Raw genomic sequence first — 9,797 nt, forward strand, 5'->3', positions numbered from 1 at the left:
CCCAACATAGTAAAGAACTCATTTTGTTACATATTAAGCTGTAGATTTTACATAATTCAAGTAAAAATCCCAGTGGGATTTTTTTTTTTTTTTTGAGACAGAGTCTTACTCTGTTGTCCTTGGTAGAGTACTGTGGCGTCACAGCTCAAAGCAACCTCAGATTCTTTCACTCAAGCTATTATTCTCTCGCCTCAGCCTCCCAAGTAGCTGGGACTGCAGGCACCCACTACAACAACCGGTTATTTTTTAGAGACGGGTTCTCCCTCTTGCTGAGGCTGGTCTCACACTAGGGAGCTCAGGCGATACACCCGTCTTGGCCTCCCATGGTGCCGGGATTACATGTGTGAACCACCACACCCAGCCCCCCAGTGGGATTTTTGCAAATGTAGACAAGCTGATTCTAAAATATGGGTAAAGTCAAAGGAACTACAGGACAAAACAATTTTGTAAAGAAAAGAATAAGATTGAAGGGATACCAATTTTAAGACTACTCAATTTTAGACATTATAAATCTACACGAAATCTAGACAGTGTGGCATCGGTGAAGAGACAGACGTAGATCAATGGAACAGAATGGAATCTAAAAATATACCCACACAGATATGACCAATTGATTAGTCACAAAGATGCAAAGGCAAATCAATGGAGAAACGATAATCTCAAGAAACGGTGCTAGAAAATTATGCATCTGTTTGCAAGAAAACGAGCTTCAACCTAAACTGTGCAACTTATATAGAAATTAATTCAAAATGAAGCATGGGGCTCGGCACCTATAGCTCAAGCAGCTAGGGCACCAGACACATATACCAGAGATGGCGGGTGCGCATCCAGCCCGGGCCTGCCAAACAACAATGACAACTACAACCAAAAAAAATAGCCAGGTGTTGTGGTGGGCACCTGTAGTCCCAGCTAGTTGGGAGGGTGAGGCAGGAGAATCGCTTAAGCCCAGGAGTCAGAGGCTGCTGTGAGCTGTGATGGCACGGCATCTACCCAGGGCGACAGCTTGAGGCTCTGTCTCAAAAAAAAATGAAGCATAGATCTGATTGAAAACCTGAAAGTATAAAACTTTAAGAAGAGTAATTAGGAGGAAAAAAATTGTGATCTGTGCTTAGCCAGAGAGTTCTCAGACATGACACCATAAGCATGACCCTTAAAAGAAAAATTTATCTCCTGTTGACAATTTGGACCTAATGAAAATTTAAAACTTTGCCCTGTGACATTGTCAAGAGAATGAAGGGATTGGCTACAGAATGGGAGAAAATACTTGTAATCAGTTATCTGACAAAGAATTCGTATGCAGAATAAAACATTCTTAAGACTCAACAGCAAGAGAACAGACGATCCCAACAACAAAAATAAGAAAAAGATGTGAATAGGACTTGGTGTTTCATAAATGGAAGCTACTAACGAAGGCGTCTCCGATGCTTTCCCAAACAGACAGTTCTTCAATTCTCAGACCTCAGCTGGGTGCTCTACAATTTAGTTCCCTTCCACTGACTGGCTGGAGCTGGTGCAGGCTCCGCAGGGTAAGGGCTCGTCCTGCAAACCTGCCACCCCACTTCCGATGCCAGTCACTACGTAGAGGGTCAACAGGTCATCCACACTTCTGTCTAACGTGGCTGCAAATTGAGGATTCCCACCTTCCCTCCTCTGGTTTAATAATTTGCAATAACAACTCACAGAACTCAGGGATACACTTTACTTACACTTACCGGTTTATTAGAAAGGCTATAAATGAACAAGAAGAAAAGATACATAATCTTTCCTAAAGGACAGAGTCTGAGGAAGCTTCCGTGCCTTCTCCGGGCACCCCACCCTCCCAGCACCTTGATGCGTTGTTCACCCACAGGCTCATCAAAACCATTGTTCAAGAGATTTTATGGAGTTTAATCTCCAGTTCCCACCTGCCCTGAAGCAGTAGATCAGTGTTAAGGTTGAAAATTCCAATTCATGGCTCAGTGCCTATAGCTCAGCGGCCAGGGCACCAGCCACATACACCAGAGCTGGTGGATTCAAACCCAGCCTGGGCCTGCCAAACAACAATGACAACTACACCAAAAACATAGCCGGGTGTTGTGGCGGGCACCTGCAGTCCCAGCTACTTGGGAGGCTGAAGCAAGAGAATAGCTTAAGCCCAGGAGTTTGAAGTTGCTGTGAGCTGTGACGTCACAGCACGCTACCCAGGGCGACATAGTGAGACTCTGTTTCAGAATCAAAAAAAGAAAAATGAAATTTCCAACTCTCTAACCACTTGGTCTTGCTGGTAACCAGCTCCGTCCGAGGCTATTTGGGAACCACACCCTAAGTCACTTCACAGCATCAACTCAGGTGAGATGAAAGGCGCCTCTTATAAGTGACAAAAACATTCCCATCACTCAAGAAATTCTGTACCAGGAACTAAGACAAAGACCAAATATATTTTGAGGCCTGTACACTAGCTATGGTATGTCTTCCTCTTCACTCTATCCTTGGCGAGGCCCAGGAGAGGCCCACGTGCTTGCATATAGTAGTAAGATGCTAGGAGAAAGGCCTGCACACTCAGACCCTGGAGGTCTGGAGAGTGGCCTTCAAAACAAGAAGTGGATGCACCGGCTCGGCGCCTATAGCTCAACCGGCTAAGGCGCCAGCCACGTACACCTAAGGTGGCGGGTTCGAATCCCCAGCCTGGACCCGCCAAACAACAATGATGGCTGCAACCAAAAAATAGCCGGGCGTTGTGGCGGGCGCCTGTGGTCCCAGCTACTTGGGAGGCGGAGGCAGGAGACTCGCTTGAGCCCAGGAGTTGGAGGTTGCTGTGAGCTGTAATGCCACGGCACTCTACCCAGGGGGACAGCTTGAGGCTCTGTCTCAAAAAAAAAAAAAAAAAGAAGTGGATGCACCTAAAGTTTTGTCAGTTCTGGGTCTGAACAAAGACATCCCCAGAATCAAAAGCGTAGAAATTCTTGGTTTTTTACATTCACGTATTACAACAATAATTCATGTGTCAGGACACTTCACAATTTCTCTCTTAGGTCATGAGATCTTATGGTGCCTCCCAGCAAAAGACGTCCATGTAAATTAGTCTTGATTGGTTTGGGGCACTGAGATGACTGTGGGAAGCCAGGGAGTGCTTGGCACCAACGTTTCCTAAACTGATGCCACAGAATATTAACCCCTGAAGATGTTGAGAGAGACGGTGGGGGGTGGAGAATCAGAGGAAAACCGTGTGGGAAATTGGAAGATGCCCCGTGTTCTGTTTTTCTCTTAGAGATTCACAACGCTTAGTAATATGCTAACGCTCTGAGGAATCGCACAGCAAGAATTCTACTTGCCTGTTATTAATACAGAATTTTCCAAACTTAGCTGACCATGGAAATTTCTTTTTTCAAATAACCCACTCTGGGGCGCGCTGCTTCCCACCAAACTCAGATAGCAGACTTTGATGTCTGAACGTAGATTTGGTGTAATTAATTCTTGCTCTTCTAACTGGGTTCTTTGCCAACTCAGTGTCTCCCAACTTGTAGGGCCATTTACCAAGAGAGAAATTAGGTGGTTGTCGACTTGCTTACATTTCAGGGATAGTCGATAATAAGACGAAACGTGCATAGTACTTGCTATATGTCGGGATGTCAGGTATGTTAAACAGTTGTCATGACAACCCTGTGAAATAGGTACTATTATCCCCATTTTATACACATGGAAACTGAGGCATAGAGACACTTTCCCAAGGTCACACAGATATTAGGTGAGGAGTGAGGATTCAGACCAGGCAGTCTGACTCTGTATCTCCTGTCGAGGACTATAAAATACTGTCTTTCAGATGTGACACCTGCTCTGTTCCCTGAAATTCTCTCTCCTTGTTTATTCGTTTCTTTGGAACTGTAAGAGTCTGTGGTTTTCTAGAACTCCATTGGAACACAGTGTCTTCCCATGGTGAAAACTGTTCCAGGCTATTCCTTCTCTCTAGAATTTTTCCATCCTCTGCTAGCTGGTGAACTGCTGAGCATCTTTCAAGGTCTGTCCCAAATGTTAACCCCCTCTAAGACGATCTCCCAAGGCTGGGTGAGATGGCTCGTACTTGTAATCTCAGTACTCTGGGAGATCAAGACAGGTGGATTGCTTGAGTCAGAAGCGCAAGACCAGCCTGAGCAAGAGCGAGACCTGGTCTCTACTAAAACTAGAAAGCGGGCAGCATCTGTGGCTCAGTGAGTAGGGCTCCGGCCCCATATACCGAGGGTGGCAGGTTCAAACCCAGCCCTTGGCCAAATTGCAACAACAAAAAAAATAGCTGGGTGTTGTGGTGAGTGCCTGTAGTCCCAGCTACTTGGGAGGCTGAGGCAAGAGAATCACCTAAGCCCAGGAGTTGGAGGTTGCTGTGAGCTGTGTGACACCACAGCACTCTACAGAGGGCGACGTAGTGAGACTCTGTTTCTACAAAAAAAAAAAAAAACTAAGCCAAGCATGGTAGTGGGTGCCCATAATCCCATCTACTGGGAAGGCTGAGGCAAGAGAATCACCTAAGCCCAAAAACTTGAGGTTGCTATGAGCTATGATGATGCCATGGGACTCTACCCAGGGCAACAGAGGAGACTTTGTCTCCAAAAAAGAAAAAAAGAAGCTTTCCCAGAAAGGCTGAAAAGCAAATTCTCCCTTTTGTCTGGCCCGCTGTGCCAGTGCTCTCCATATGGCTTTGTCCTGGCCTCTGTATACATGTTTGTTTTTGTCACCAGACTATGAGGTTTTTAAATGCAGAAACTTAGTTTCAGGCACTGTACTGGGCACTAAAGGATAGAAAGAAAAAATGAATGAGCTTTGCTTCTTTCAGACCTCAAAAAATCCCTATGCCTTTTATTACTGATATTCTTTTCTTGTTGTTGGAGACATGGAAGGCCTCACTCTACCAGCCAGGCTGGAAGGCAGCCCCACAGTCAGCTCACAGCAACCTCAAACTCCTGGGCTCAGGTGAGCCCCCCTCCTCAGCCTCCCGAGTAGCTGGGATTATAGGTGTGTGCCTTGGTGTCTGACTATTTTCACTTTAAAAATGAGGACAAGAAGGCCACAGAGAAGTTAAGTTTCTTACCCAAGGTCACACAGCTATTAAATTCTGGGGCCCAGATTCAAACACAGTGGATACCCCAGAGCCTCTGTTGGGAGAGACTAAAGATGTACTAAGATGCTCTTAATCTGGCTTGATTATGACCCATCAACCAACTGAGAACGAACAAATACGATAGGGTGACCCTCCCCTGACAAGATCCCTCTCCTTCCCTTTCATTAGCACATAAATTGAACATCTGGTTAATTGTAAGAACGACAGAGCCTGGGTTTCCCCCCTACAAAAATTTTTTTCTGTCCTTTATTTAAACACTGATTAGAAGAAAGACCAAGGCATAAAAGTTAGAGACATTTTACAGAGCTTTTTAAAAAATGGATAGATGGAACTTTTAGCGAGACTCAGCCTGGCAAGGTCATTGTTAAGGAACACAAAGACAACTGCCAGATACATCAGCAGAATGAGGCCCCCACTCCCTCAAACCGAGTGGCATTTATCTGTATTTTTCAATGGCTCTCTAACGTTTTTATTTCATTGGCATAAGCTTTCCAACAGAACCCTAAAGCGATTATATAGAACACTAGGGCTTTTTAATAGCCTCTAAGTTGGCAAGCCACGGTAATTTTTTTTTAAAAAAGAGCCGATGAACAGCAAGGAAGGGGGAGACTTCTGCTGAAGAATACAAATGTGCTCTCTGCCGCAATGCTTCTGCCTCTGTCTGGGGAAAGACAAGTGCCCGCAAGACGCGGTGGAACTTTCCAGCTGGTGGTTTTGCATTATCGAGAAGGGAAGAAGGGTTTGTGAAAATGAAAATTACTGATAATTAGGTGTGGAAGCCTGTAAGGAAGAAAAATGGAGAAATATTACAGAATCTTTATTTATATCAAGGGCTAAGCCCCGTCGGTGGGCCGGTGAATTGGTACAGAGGGGAATTTGGCAACGTACTGACCCTGTGACCCAGCCAATTTGATTTCTAGGAATCTATCTTAGAGCAATACTAGCTACGAAAAATAGATAAGGATGTCAAAGGTAGCGTTGTTTGCATATGTGAAAACTTGAAATAATCTATATCTGTCAGTATGAAAATGTTTAAACCTTTTTTCTTATCTATATTTCGGAATAATTTGCAACTGATAAGTGGAATGAAATAGATGCATCTATTCTAACACAGAGCAACGTCCCTGACATGTGAAGTGGGAAGGAAAGAAACTTCCGAATAGTTAAGGATTCCACTTACACGTGTTTTTAATGTTAATAGATTCATGGAAAATAACCAGAGGAATATGGACCAAAGATTATCAGAGGCTACCTCCGGAGGATGATGGCCGTATTTTGTAATGTTTACATTTTTATGAGCGTGGATCACTTTTGCAAACAGGGAAAAAATAAAAACAACAGAGTTGAATGACTTCCTCCAAGGAAGACAGCACATAAAAAAGAGAATGGCTGATAATGGGGTTTGTTCACCAGCGGAGGGAGAGATTTCAGTGTCATTTCTTCCGTGGTGAGCGCACTTCAGATTCTAGCAATGTCAGTGGTCAGGATGATCCAATGTGCTCACACAGGGAACAGAGACTCGCTGCACCTCTCCTCTGCTGTTCTTATCCTGGCCTCATGGTGGTCCCTTTGGCTCCTGCTGTGGCTCCTGAGCCTTTGCTAATAGTTAAGAACCAGCTTATTTCTTTTTTCCTTCTCTCACTTCACAAGCCATTTTAGAAGGCACCTACATCTGGGGGAACAGCCCTGGGCCTTTGGCGTTAGGTAGCCCTGGGTTCCAATCCTGGCTTTAGCACTCTCCCGTGCGACTTGGGAAAATTTACTTCTGTTTTTAGGACCTCTGTTTCCTTATGTAAAAAATACAATCATCTTAGAGAACCTGTCTCATTGGGGTTTTGGAATGGTGAAAAGAGATGGGTATAAAAAGTACTTGGGGGTGGCACCTGTGGCTCAAGGGGTAGGGCGCCAGACCCACATATCGGAGGTGGCAGGTTCAAACCCGGCCCTGGCCAAAAACTGGGAAAAAAAAAAGTACTTGAGCATAATAAGTGCTTAATAAATGACATCGATTATTATTATTATTAATTATTATTACTAATTCCTGTCCATTCTTTCTTGGTAGAATCTCTCCCATCCATCTGTCTTCTGCCCAACAAACTCCTACTTATCTTGCAAAGGCTGGTTCAAATGCCATCACTGTGAAAGCCCCTGAACATCCAGAGCTGATGAATATTCCCTCATCCAAGGGACGTTATACTCCTTCCCTGTGCTGGGCAGCCAGCTTCATTACTGCCGTTATAATCTGATCTGCTTGCCTGTCTCCTCTTCTCTGTAGAAGACCCTGCAAGGCAGCGGCTCAGACTTCTTCATCTCAAAATCCTCAGCACCTACCTCAGTGCCAGGGCCAGACTGTGAATTCAAGTAACCTTTTTTCTGATTGAATCAATCCCACCCCTGCCTCTAAAACTTAAACCTAGCCATTCTCAGTCCCTGTGGAACGCTGATATCGGTGAAAACACCTTAATGTAAGGCCATAGGCAGGAACTGTGGTCAAAGTCTGCTTTCTACAGAAGTATAGACATAGCAAACAGTCAACCAGTGATTGCTTTATAGATTGCCTTCTGTAATTACTTCCTACTTAAAAGTCACATATTCTTGACAGACGTAAGATTTGTGACATCTCCAATCACTTCTAAAGAGAACATCCCTGTTGTAAACCTAAGACTGGGCTTTGAGATATCATCCAGACACTGCGTTCAGAGGGACCAACTAATGCCAACCAGACCGGTGGCCATGCATTGGAACTGACTCAACAGATCCTGTTGAAACCAACCTTTAAAAAATTAACAGAGTGGTGCCTGTGTCTAAGTGGGTAGGGCACCAGCCCCATATAGCGAGGGTGACGGGTTCAAATCCAGCCCCAGTCAAAACTGCAACAACAAAAAGTAAATAAATAAAATAAAAAATTAACAAAGGGCCAGAAAGTGAGAACTGTGATGGGGCCCTGAACTCTGCAAAGGTATAGGCATTGTGTGTGTGTGTGCACGCACTCACACATCCAGCCATTGTTCCCTAGTTTGCTTTCCTGTAATTGCCCACTACTCAGGAGTCATAATGCTGATGGTCATAAAGATCCTTAGCTCTCTTCAGTGCTCCCATAGACAACACTTTATGAAACCAAAGGCTAGTTTTTGAAGTATCTCCCAGGCCCTGCATTCCAGTGGATCAGCTGAACCACCCAGACCACAGAACTCACACAACTAGTCTTGTGATCCCCACCTAGGAACAGACTGAGCACAAGGAGTCAATTTCTACACCCCATGGGCAGTGCCTGTGGCTCAGTGGGTAGGGTGCTGGCCCCATATACCGAGGGTGGCAGGTTCAAACCCAGCCCCGGCCAAACTGCAACAAAAAAATAGCCGGGCGTTGTGGCAGGCACCTGTAGTCCCAGATACTTGGGAGGCTGAGGCAAGAGAATTGCCTAAGCCCAGGAGTTAGAGGTTGCTGTGAGCTGTGTGATGCCATATCACTCTACTGAGGGCAATAAAGAGAGACTCTGTCTTTACCAAAAGGAAAAAAAAAAATTCTACACCCCTATGATTCCACCTGAACGCAGACTATCAAAAGACCCAAGTGCCTAGCCCTTTCCCTGCTAAACTATATTTAAAAACCTTTTCTCCTGGCTAGGCACCTGTGGCTGAAGTGGCTAAGCTGCCAGTCACATACACCTAAGGTGGCGGGTTCAAATCCAGCCAGGACCCACCAAACAACAATGACAGCTGCAATCAAAAAAATAGCTGGGTATTGCAGCGGGTGCCTGGGTGGTGCAGTGGGTCCCAGCTACTTGGGAGGCTGAGGCAGGAGACTCACTTGAGCCCAGGAGTTGGAGGTTGCTGTGAGCCATGATGCCGTGGCACTCTACCCAGGGGGACAGCTTGAGGCTCTGTCTCAAAAAATAAATAAATAAATAAAAATAAAAACCCTTTCTCCAAAAATTTTAAGGAGATGGATTTGAAAATCTCCTCCTGTTTCCTTCCATGGCACCTGTGACATTAAATTCTTTCTCTTCTGTAACACCTGCTATCTCAGTGGCTTCCTCTTGAGCAGTGGGCAATCAACCTGGCTGGCCTGTAACACTATGACCCTCCTACCCAAAAACTGTCTCAGCACAAGAAGAAAATTTCTGCTTTCCAATCCTGTTAATTCATCCCCAGCCAATCAGCAGACCCAATTCCCTAACCCTTTGTCCACCAAATTACCTTAAAAACATTAGCCCCCAAATTCTGGGGGAGCAGACTGAAGAAATATCCCTCTGTCTCCCTGCGTACTGCCTTGCAATATTAAGCTTTTTCTCTGCTGTCTCAGTATATTGGATTCCTCCTGGGCTGTGGGCTGAGAACCCCTTTGGCTAGTAACGTGGAGGTCAAGGGTAAAACTTCCCCTTCATCCTCTGAAGCTTTGCTGAGAAGTAAACTCATGAAAGGCAGATTAATTAGATAAAAGGCATACACAATTTCTAAATGTGTACATCAGAAGCATCAGAGTGATTAACTAACCCACCAATGGGGCACAGAGGCTTATGTACCATCATGAAGTAACAGAAAGAACAGAGGCTTGGATTGTGACAAAACAGAACGGAAGGTTTGGCACCTGTGGCTCAAGTGGCCAAGGCGCCAGCCATGTACACCCAAGGTGGCGGGTTCAAATCCAGCCTGGGCCCGCCAAACAACAATGACGGCTGCAACCAAAAAATAGCCGGGCGTTGTGG

Source organism: Otolemur garnettii, unplaced genomic scaffold, assembly GCF_000181295.1.
Source record: "Otolemur garnettii isolate 467f Iridium unplaced genomic scaffold, OtoGar3 scaffold00101, whole genome shotgun sequence".
NCBI lineage: Eukaryota > Metazoa > Chordata > Mammalia > Primates > Galagidae > Otolemur > Otolemur garnettii.